The following is a 12,273-nucleotide window of genomic DNA, read 5'->3' as shown; positions in this document are numbered from 1 at the left end:
GACTGCTTCGTCCACTGCTTCTTCCCCTGGGGACCAGGGAAAAGACTGAGGGGCCAGAACTGCTCCTCCCCCTTGCCCATCTCTTCCTCTGTCCTCCCCCCACCTCCCCATCTCTCCATTTCAAGATGCTCTCTTCTTTTTCTTTCCAGATTGTTGCTATTCTCTATAGAATGTTGATCCCTGGATTTTCCTGGATTGTCATGATTTCTGTTGAAAGACTCTCACAGCAGAAACACCACCCGCACTTATATACATATAAATATGTTTCTTTTCTTCTGCTTTCTTGCTCCATCAGGGCTCTGTGGAGCTATCTGGTTTAATTACTTCTGGCACTTTGCCCATCAAAATGTGCAATTCTTCAAAGGGATGGAAATGACAGTGAATCTGCCTCTTCCCGAGCAATCGAGGTTTTTTCCTTTGAATCCAGTTGTCTTGGAAACAAGCAAGTTTCATTGAACATACACCTACCGTAATGGTTAAAACATTAGCTAGAGGCATGACCGCCCCCCCCACAATCCATTCTCTGTTTTGCCCATCTCACAGGCTGGTTGGCTGCTGGCGTAGAAATGGGCTGTGAGTGAAGACATCTGGATTCTAGCCTTACCTCCGAACCTATCCACATGGCTTTAGGCAAGTCAAATAACCTTTTGGAGCCTCTATTTCCTTATGAAAAAAGTGGGAATAATAAAACCTCTTCTATCTATCTCAGACTCATTGGGAAGATCGAAAGAGGAGATAGACATGAAAAAGCACTTTGGAAACTGCAAAAAGCTAGGCAAATGTAATCACATACTTGAATTATCATTTTCCTCTTGCTCAAAATGCATCATGAAATTTTAGCTCAGATATGTATAAGTAAGTTCTCTGATTATTATCTTGTCCTAATGATAAAACAGACCTAAGCACCTAAGAGCTGAAAATGATCATCAGTGACCAGTGGTTACTCCCATTGTGGTCCATTCTGCTAAATGAAAAGAAACTCCACGCAGACAGGAGAGCTACGCCTGCTGCTGTTGACTGCTCAGGGTGTAGTACCAGGAACAGCCTAAAGTTACTTCTGTTTTAGTCATCCCTGGCTGCATAATAAACCACTCTACTCCAGTACTTAGTGGCTTCAAGCAATCCTTTTCTTTTGCTCACAATTTTATGAATCAGAAATTCAAGAAGGTCTTGCCTGGGGCAATTCATCTGTGCTACATCCGGGCAGCTAGGGCTGGAGGATCCACTTCCAAGATGGCTTCTTCACTACACGTCTGACACCTCAATGCTCCCTGACTTCTGTCTCTCTCCACTTGGTGTCTCAACCTCCAACACCTTTCCACATGTCTGAGGGCTCTCACAGCACTGTGGTCTCAGGATAGGTGCTTTTATTACATGTTGCCTGGTTTCCAAGAGGCAGGAAGCAGAAGCTGCTGGGTCAGTTAAGGGCTATGCCTGGAAATGGCACAGCATCACTTCTGCCATGTCCTACTGGTCAAAGCAGAAACAGAGCCTGTCCAGATTCGAGGGAATGGAGAAACAGAATGTATTTTTTTTTTTTTTTTTGGCTGCATTGGGTCTTCACTGCTGCTGTGTGCAGGCTTTCTCTAGTTGCGGCGAGCAGGGGCTACTCTTGGTTGTGGTGTGTGCGTTTCTCATTGCGGTGGCTTCTCTTGTTGTGGAGCACAGGCTCTAGGAGCACGGGCTTCAGTAGTTGCAGCATGCAGGCTCAGTAGTTGCAGCATGTGGGCCCTAGAGCTCACAGGCTTCAGTAGTTGTGGTGCATGGGCTCAGTAGTTGCAATGCATGGGCTCTAGGGCGCATGGGTTTCAGTAGTTGTGGCTCGCGGGCTCTAGAGTACAGGCTCAGTAGTTGTGGTGCATGGGCTCAGTTGCTTCGCAGCATGTGGGATCTTCCTAGACCAGGGATTGAACCCCTGTCCCCTGCATTGGCAGGTGGATTCTTAACCACTGTGCCACCGGGAAGTCCCCAGACTGCATCTCTTGATGGGAGAATGGCAAAGTCACATTGCAGAAGAGCACGTGGAGTGCGAGATAATGTTGCAGCCATCTCTGGGAGACTCTGCCATATCTCCCTTGGCATTTGTCTTCCCTAGCAAGGTATCCCCTAGTTCCGCCATACCAGGATTAAAAGTAACAGATTAATAAAGCACCTACTGAGACTCTGACCACTCTCAGACATTATTATCAGAGCTTGGTGCTTTCCAGAAGCCAAAGGAGCACCTACAGATCAGATTCAGGTTCCCAGGAAACTCCAGTTTGGATCATTCACATTTGGAAGAAAATGTGGTACCCCAGGCCTCTCCACGTATAAGCACATGTCTAGGAGTACCTTCAACATAGAAACCAGCCTGATACAATGAAAAATGTGATATCAAAGGCCACACTTTGGTCTTGCTCCACACATTTAACATGTGTGTCATCTTGGATTAATTATACAACCTCTCTGGGTCTCAGTTTCCTCATCTGGACAATGGGGGATTTATACCTCTACTAGCTTACCTTTCCACAATTGCTGAGGTTACCAAATGAAATAATGTATATAACATGCTTTTTTAGTTACGAAGCACTATGTGAATGTCAATTATTAAATCAGAAAGGTAATAGAGGCAGATGCTGGCTTTGCCTCTTCATGGATACGTGACTCTTAAGCAAGTTTACTTTAACATTCTGTGCCTCCATTTCATCTTCAAAGTCTGGTTTGGCATGCCAGATTTTTAAAACGTATCACAAATCAGCAGTTAAATGAAAAAATGCCAAACCATGCATTTTGTAGGCACCATGGGGTAGACTTATTGGTGTGGTTTTTCATTTAAAATATTAAGCCACACATGGGATGGCTAATGGAGTAAAATATATCTCCCATACAGTGGCTTAGAGAGGGCTCTGGAACCAGACTTCTGGATTTAGATCCTGACCTCAGCTTTGAACAACTGCGTGATCTAGTGCAGAATACCTAACTTCTGCCCTCTATTTCCTCATCTATAAAATGAAAATAATATCACCTACCTCATAGGGTTGTTGTAAAGATTAAATGACTCACTGCTCTGAAAACAGTATGTAAAAATACAGTAAGTATAAGTAAATGCTAGCTATTAGTATTCATCTCAGTCTTTTTATGTCTGCTATATATCTGTTATATATAAAAAAGTAGGGCTTCCCTGGTGGCACAGTGGTTGAGAGTCCGCCTGCTGATGCAGGGGACACGGGTTCGTGCCCCAGTCCGGGAAGATCCCACATGCCGCGGAGCGACTGGGCCCGGGAGCCATGGCCGCTGAGCCTGCGCGTCCGGAGCCTGTGCTCTGCAGCGGGATAGGCCACAACAGTGAGAGGCCCGCATACCGCAAAAAAAAAAGTAGGAGGTATCCCCACCCAAAGTTCAGTTCCAGTGTCAAGACTACGATGCCACACATCAAGAGGGTATGAATAGGTTTATTGCTCACATAATTGAGGTCTTCGTAGGGGGACAGCACATGGTAGGGCTCTTAAGCAGGTCCAAAATTACTTGAGAGAACAAGGAAAGGAAACAAGTCTGGGTTTTTATCGTGTTTAGAGAGGGGTGGAGCAGCCTAGGATGTGTATTCCCATATGGGAAAAGGGACAGTCTCCCACCAGCACCAAACGAGTATGCACTTTCTTATCAACTTGCCCAGATGTCTGGCATAAAGGGAAGAGGGACAGGTAAGGCTAAAAAGCTGTCAGAAGTTAAACAGTATCAAAATATGGCTAGGTTTCTCATTATAACATCATAAAGGTCCTTTACACTTCTTATTAACATACAACTAAGCCCATGGAAAAGATTTTGTTAGTGGTCACCTTTGTAAACTCTATTACTACTTTTAATAGTTTTTCAGCTAATAGTCATGGGTTTTTAGAACAATTACTCTAACTGTAAATAATATGAATTTTCTATTTTCCCTTTCTAAAATTTATAACTTCTATTTATTTTTCTTGTCTTAATGCATTTTCTAGAATATACAGAATTAAACATAATGGTGACAGTAGTCATTCCTACCTTGTTCCTGGCTTTAATGGGGATGCCTTTAGTATTTTACATTAAGAATGATCTTAGCCCACAGCAAACAGACAAAAAAAAAAAGAAATAAAAGAAATTCAAATTGGAAAAGAAGAATTAAAACTCACTGTTTGCAGATGACATGATACTATATACAGAAAATCGTAAAAACACTACAAAATAATTAGAGCTAAAAAATTAATTCAGTAAAATTCAGGTTACAAAGTTAATACACAGAATACACTGTTGCATTTCTATATGCTAATAAACTATCAGAAAGGGAAACTAAGAAAACAATCCCATTTATAATGGCATCAAAAATAATAAAATACCTGGAAATGAATCTAACCAAAGACATTGATGAAAGAAACTGAAGACAACACAAACAAATAGAAAAATATACCATGCTCATGGATTGGAAGAATTAAAATTGTTAAAATGACCATACTACCCAAGGCAATCTACAGATTTGATGCAATCCCTATCAAAATTCTAAAGGCCCACCTCCTAGAGTAATGGAAATAAAAACAAAAATAAACAAATGGGACCTAATGAAACTTCAAAGCTTTTGCACAGCAAAGGAAACCATAAACAAGACCAAAAGACAACCCTCAGAATGGGAGAAAATATTTGCAAATGAAGCAACCGACAAAGGATTAATCTCCAAAATTTACAAGCAGCTCATGCAGCTCAATAACAAAAAAACAAACAACCCAATCCAAAAATGGGCAGAAGACCTAAATAGACATTTCTCCAAAGAAGATATACAGACTGCCAACAAACACATGAAAGAATGCTCAACATCATTAATCATTAGAGAAATGCAAATCAAAACTACAATGAGATATCATCTCACACCGGTCAGAATGGCCATCATCAAAAAATCTAGAAACAATAAATGCTGGAGAGGGTGTGGAGCAAAGGGAACACTCTTGCACTGCTGGTGGGAATGTGAATTGGTTCAGCCACTATGGAGAACAGTATGGAGGTTCCTTAAAAAACTACAAATAGAACTACCATATGACCCAGCAATCCCACTACTGGGCATATACCCTGAGAAAACCGAAATTCAAAAAGAGTCATGTACCAAAATGTTCATTGAAGCTCTATTTACAATAGCCCGGAGATGGAAACAACCTAAGTGCCCATCATCGGATGAATGGATAAAGAAGATGTGGCAAATATATACAATGGAATATTACTCAGCCATAAAAAGAAACGAAATTGAGCTATTTGTAATGAGGTGGATAGACCTAGAGTCTGTCATACACAGTGAAGTAAGTCAGAAAGAAAAAGACAAATACCGTATGCTAACACATATATATGGAATTTAAGAAAAAAAAAATGTCATGAAGAACCTAGGGGTAAGGCAGGAATAAAGACGCAGACCTCCTAGAGAACGGACTTGAGGTTATGGGGAGGGGGAAGGGTGAGCTGTGACGGAGCGAGAGAGAGTCATGGACATATACACACTAACAAACGTAGTAAGGTAGATAACTAGAGGGAAGCAGCCGCATGGCACAGGGATATGGGCTCGGTGCTTTGTGACAGCCTGGAGGGGTGGGATAGGGAGGGTGGGAGGGAGGGAGACGCAAGAGGGAAGACATATGGGAACATATGTATATGTATAACTGATTCACTTTGTTATAAAGCAGAAACTAACACACCATTGTAAAGAAATTATACCCCAATAAAGATGTTAAAAAAAAAAATTCTAAAGGCATTTTTCACAGAACTAGAGCAAATAATTCTAAACTTTGTATGAAAACACAAAAGACCCGAAATAGCCAAAGCAATCTGGGGAAAGAAGAACAAAGCTGGAGTTATCACAATCTCCGATTTCAAACTATGCTACAAAACTGCAGTAATCAAAACAATATGATATTGGCACAAAACCAGACATGTAAATCAATGGAACAGAACAGAGAACCCAGAAATAAACTCACATTTATATGGTCAATTAATCTACAACAAAGGAGGCAAGAATATACAATGGGGAAAAGACAGCCTCTTTAGTAACTGGTATTAGGAAAACTGGACAGCTGCATGCAAAAGAATCAAACTGGACTATTTTCTCACACCATATACAGAAATAAACTCAAAATGGATTAAAGACTTAAATGTAAGACCTGATCATAAAACTTCTAGAAGAAAACAGGCGGACTTCCCTGGTGGCACAGTGGTTAAGAACCTGCCTGCCAATGCAGGGGACATGGGTTCAATCCCTGCTTCAGGAAGATCTCACATGCCACAGAGCAACTAAGCCCATGCTCCACAACTACTGAGCCTGCGCTCTAGAGCCTGAAAGCCACAACTACTGAGCCCACACGCCACAACTACTGAAGCCCACACGCCTTAAAGCACATGCACAGCAACTACTGAGCCCACCCGCCTCAACTACTGAAGCCTGTGTGCTCTAGGGCCCGCATGCTGCAACTACTGAGCCCGCGTGCTGCAACTACTGAAGCCTGCACGCCTAGGGCCCGTGCTCCACAACAAGAGAAGCCACTGCAATGAGAAGCCTGTGCACCACAATGAAGAGTAGCCCCTGCCCACTGCAACTAGAGAAAGACTGTGCGCAGCAACAAAGACCCAACGCAGCCAAAAAAATTTTTGAATTTAAAAACTAATAGGCCATACACTCTTGGACATTGGTCTTAGCAATATTTTTTTGGACCTGTCTCTTCAGGCAAGGGAAACAAAAGCAAACATAAACATGGGACTACATCAAACTAAAAAGCTTTGTGCAGTGAAGAAAACTATCAACACAACAAAAAGACAACCTATCAAATGAGAGAAAATATTTGAAATGATGTGACCAATGAAGGGTTAATATCCAAAATACATAAACAGCTCAAACAACTCAATATCAAAAAAGCAACTGACACAATTAAAAAATGGGCAGAAGAGACTTCCCTGGTGGTCCAGTGGTTAAGACTCCGCATTCTCAATGCAGGGGGCACAGGTTCAATCCCTGGTTGGGGAACTAAGGTCCCACACGCCTCACAGATTGATCAAAAAATTAAAAACTAGGTTTTTTTAATGGGCAGAAGACTTGAATAGACATTTTTCCAAAGAAGACATACAGATGGCCAACATCACTAATCTTCAGAGAAATGAGAATCAAAACCACAATGAGATATCACTGCACACCTGTCAGAATGGCTATCATCAAAAATTCCACAAATAAATGTTGACAAGGATGTGGAGAATAGGGAACCCTCATACACTGTTGGTGGGAATGTAAACTGGTGCAGTCACTGTGGAAAACAGTACAGAGGTTCCTCAAAAAATAAAAAATAGAACTACCATATGATCCAGCAATTCCATTTCTGGGTATTTATTCAAAGAAAACAAAAACACCAGTCTGAAAAGATATATACACCCCAATGTTCACATCAGCATTATTTACATTACCCACGGAAGCAACCCAAGTGTCCATCAACAAATGAATGGATAAAGAAGATGTGAGATATATATAGATATATATATAGACAGATAGATAGATATCACAATGGAATACTACTCAGCCAGAAAAAATAATAAAATTTTGCCATCTGCAACAACATGGATAGACCTAGAGGATATTATGCTAAGTGAACTAAGTCAGACAGAGAAAGACAATTACTGTATGTTATCACTTATATTTAGAATCGAAAAAATAAAACAAACAAGTGAAAATAACAAAAAAGTAACAGACTCACAGACATAGGGAACAAACTAGTGGTTACCAGTGGGGAGAGGGAATGGAGGAGGGGCAACATAGGGGTAGTGAATTAAGAGGTAGAAACTATTATGTATAAAATAAGCTACAAGGATATATTTTACAATACAGGGAATATACCCAATATTTTATAATAACTCTAAATGGAGTATAATCTGTAAAAATTTTGAATTACTATGTTGTACACCAGAAACTAATATAATATTTTAAATGAACTATACCTCAATTTTAAAAAAAGAACAGCAAAAGGTATTTATGTAAAAGTAAAATTTTATGGTAATAAATAAAACAGATGTTAGAGATGTCTGACAATTCTTAGGAGTGAAATGGCTGAAAAGAAGTTCAGAAGCCAAGCTCAGACCATCATATATCCATGCATTCATGCACAGAGTAGCATATGAACCTGAACATTTAACAAACATTGCCAAAAGTAATCCTGTGGATATCAGCACACTTAATGGAATTGAAATCATGATTATGGCAAGGAAAGTCCATGCCTTATCCACAGGAAACAGAGAAAGGATGGAAGATAACGACACCAACCAAGAAATAATTCATCTCTTGGAAATACATGAAACTGACAGAGAAGACTGATAAAAAATTTCAGGGTGAGGATAAATTAGACAGACATAGATATGATATTTTGATGGAGAATTTGGAATATTGGAAAATTCTTGAAAGGAATAATTATACAAAGAGAGATCCAACAGAGTAAGGTTATTTAATTATAATAACTTTGAAAAATAACTTTGAAGTAAACTAAAATTTCGTATTAATTAATTAATAAGTAAGCCACGAAGATTTATAGCATAAGGAATATGGTCAATAATATTATAATAACTTTGTACACAGATGGTTACTAGACTTATCATGGTGATCATTCCATAATGTACGCAAATGTCAAATCATTATGTAGTACACCTGAAACTAACATAATATTGTACATCAATTATTTTTTATATTTATATTTAAATATCTCAATTTTAAAATTAATTTAAATAAATGGGGGAAAAAAGAATGATCTTAGCTATTAGTTTGAGATTGACTTTTTCTACCATATTAAGAAAATCTCCATCCATTCTTTTAGTTTATTAATGGATACTATCAGAAATAAATATTAATTTGTATTAAGTATCTTTGTGAAATATATTATAATGGACTTACATTTTAACAATTTGTTATGATCTTGAATACAGTGTTTTCCCTAAATGAATGGAATGTTTCTTCATTCAAGTGAATATTATTGGACATAGAATATAGGAAACTTGGACTTAAATCTTAGCTCATTTTACACACTAGATCCAAAATTTAAGACCTTAGTGTATTATTCACTAGGACAAAAATTGAGGAGAATTTTCTTTGTACCATATTTCAGGTGAGGGGAGAGCTAAAGGAGCCATTTATTTTAGATCCTCGTATAATCTACTGTGGGATCCAAATGAATGTTTCCAATTTTTCATTTCTAATTATTCTAGGACTCACTTGAAAGATGTTCATTCAGATTTTTACAGCCCGCATAAAAGTCTTCTCAGCCCACAGTTTTTTAAAAGCTACCAGCAATTTGCCTTATCTTTCTTGTTTAACGTAAAAGAAGTCACTCCAGCCGACATAAATGTCATGAAAGTGAACCAGGGATTGATATCATTTCCTGAAGGCTAGTTGAAGTCCATAGTATATGGCAGATTTTCATCAGGAAGTTTGCTGAAAAGTATGCTTTCTGAAATAATAGGGGCAGCTCTCCAGAAGCACCCTGCATATTCCCATATTCCGTCAGCCCCTCCCCTACCTCCTTCCCATGGTCTTTAATTCCTCTAGCGATTCCTCAACTCCTCTCAAATGTGAAGAGGCTGGGAAGGCAGCCTCTCCCTAGGAACAAAACCTTTGGATAATTGTGGTTACTTGCAAATGCCTGTAAGGCCTTCAGTGGTTTTGTGATGGTTAATTCCATGTGTCACCTCGACTGAGCTAAGAGACGACCAGATAGCTGATAAAACATTATTTCTGGGTATGTCTGGGAGGGTGTTTCCAGAAGTTATTAGCATTTGATTTGGTAGACTAAGCAAAGAAGATCCTCTCACCACTGTGAGTGGGTATCATCCAGTCCACTGAGGGTCTGAATAGAACAAAAAGGCAGAGGAAGGGTGAACTGGCTCCCTTGGCTTCAGCTGGGGCATTCATCTACTCCTGCCCTCAGACACTTGCTCCCCTGGTTCTCAGTCCACAGGGTTTGGACTGGAACTATACTGCCTTCCACGGGGCCTCCAATTTACAGAGGGCAGATCATGGGACCTCTCAGCCTCCATACTCATGTAAGACAATCCTTCATAATAAATTTCTTTCAATGTATCTATAGATATAGATCGATAGATAGATAGACAGATAGATAGAGAGAGAGAGAGAGAGAGAGAGAGAGAGAGAGAGAGCGAGAGAGAGGTATAGGTATCCTATTGGTTCTGTTTCTCTGGAGAACCCTGACTACATACAGGGTTCTAGTGCAAAAATATCTGGCCACCCAGACTGAAGAATAAACTTAAATAGGGGCCAGTCAAGGCAATCAACTTCAGTTTCTTACTTTGCAGTTCACTTGCCAAGGAGGTTTAGAATAATCTTGCACCTGCCTAAGCATCTTCTTTTTTCCACATTAAAAATATGGGTAAATCTTAAATTGTTTTTTAAAGACATTCTCAATAATAATAAGACGAATTAAAGTGAGTATAAAACTGAACCTTCTGATGCTCAGACAGAAGTAGGGAAAACAACGTCATTAAGGGGTGGTTTTGGTTCAGAGGACCTGACTCCTATTTTTTTTTTTTAATAAATTTATTTATTTATTTTTGGCTGTGTTGGGTCTTCATTTCTGTGCGAGGGCTTTCTCTAGTTGTGGCAAGCGGGGGCCACTCTTCATCGCGGTGCACGGGCCTCTCACTGTGGCGGCCTCTCTCGTTGCGGAGCACAGGCTCCAGACATGCAGGCTCAGTAATTGTGGCTCACGGGCCCAGTTGCTCCGCGGCATGTGGGATCTTCCCAGACCAGGGCTCGAACCCACATCCCCTGCACTGGCAGGCAGATTCTCAACCACTGCGCCACCAGGGAAGCCCCTGACTCCTATTTTTTAATACACATGGAGAGAATAGGGACAAAACCCCTAAACGCGCCTCTAGGACTGAGCTATGGTTGGCCTCCAAAAATTCTAAGAAGGAGTAAATATTTTCTTCCTGTAGAAAGTTAAAAGTGATAGACCACCACACACACAGAGAGGGTGAGAATCATTGGCCCCAGTGACCACACCACAAAAAGGGCAGGTATGTCACTGACCTCAGTCTCAGGCTTCATATGGTACTCCCACTAGGTCCAGGTTCACAATGTATCAGATTCAAGCCCAGCAGAGAAGTAAGCAAGTTTTGCTATCCACAGTCCCAGGAAAGCCCGGGACTCATTGAAAGGCAGCATCACATAAGACCCTAAGCAAAGACTCTGGAGCAACATGCCAAGATACAAATCCCAGCTCTACCACTTCCTAGCTACGGATCCTTGGGAAAGTTATTGGATGTGATAGGCATTTCACTGCTCGTCAAAATCTAGTTATATTGATTTATTCATTATACTGATATTATTCATCCCCTGCCCCTCCAAACCCGTTCTCCACCCTTCACCACCTGAGCTGTGCCTGAAGACGCTGACTTGTACAGCTTACATCAATGGGCATCCTCGCCTTCTGGCTTCTAGCTGCGTTAAGCAGGAGGTGCTAAAGGAAACGAGAGCGTGGAAGGAGTGTGAGATCAGGGTATTTATTCTCCCTGGGGTGTCAGTAGTTGCATTCCCCTATTTTAGGCCGTAGCCCCTGTTGGGTAGCCCTCCTTGATAGCCATGGCTGGCTGAGAGCTCTGACAGATGCGGGTCTCATGCGTTTCTGGTAGCCATTCCCAGTTCAAGCATAGGAGTAGCAACAGTTCTCTACCATTGTAGCCCTGGGGGTGCTTTAAGTAAGAAACTTATTTTCTTTAAACCTGCCCACACCTTTTTTAATCATCTCATTATTAAACTTTTCTTGATTTCCCCATCTGTGCCTTCTGACTATGATTCTTCTCTACTTCCTGTTACATGGGAGGATCGCAGCCAGGGCTCTCCTGCCTTCCTTAGATCAATTCCAATCTCACAGCAACAACTCCAGCACCAGAGAGCAGCATCTGCATTGTACCTATTAAATAAAGTGCCTGTCTTTGCTGTTCCTCCAGGATTCCCTATACTCTGGTCAGCAGTGGCTGCCCCTCCGGGCTCAGCCAAGCAGCTGATGCGAATAAACCCCAGAAGCCAGGACGATGGAAAAACAGCATTTGAAGTAAAACTCTCCCAAAGCCTCAGGCTGGGTGATATGAGATGGAGATGGGTAGGAGATGGGTCAGAGATGGAGTGAGGGCTAGAAAGAGGCTCAGATTTCCAGCAATGTGGGACACAGAGAATACACAGAGAATGAAAACGAGGCTCAGAGAAGTTGAACAACTTGCCCAAGGTCACACAGCTAGTAAATGGTGGCA

The sequence above is a fragment of the Lagenorhynchus albirostris genome, chromosome 1 (assembly GCF_949774975.1).
Source record: "Lagenorhynchus albirostris chromosome 1, mLagAlb1.1, whole genome shotgun sequence".
Taxonomy (NCBI): Eukaryota; Metazoa; Chordata; class Mammalia; order Artiodactyla; family Delphinidae; genus Lagenorhynchus; species Lagenorhynchus albirostris.
The sequence above is the reverse complement of the archived record's forward strand: the minus strand, read 5'-3'. Positions refer to the sequence as shown.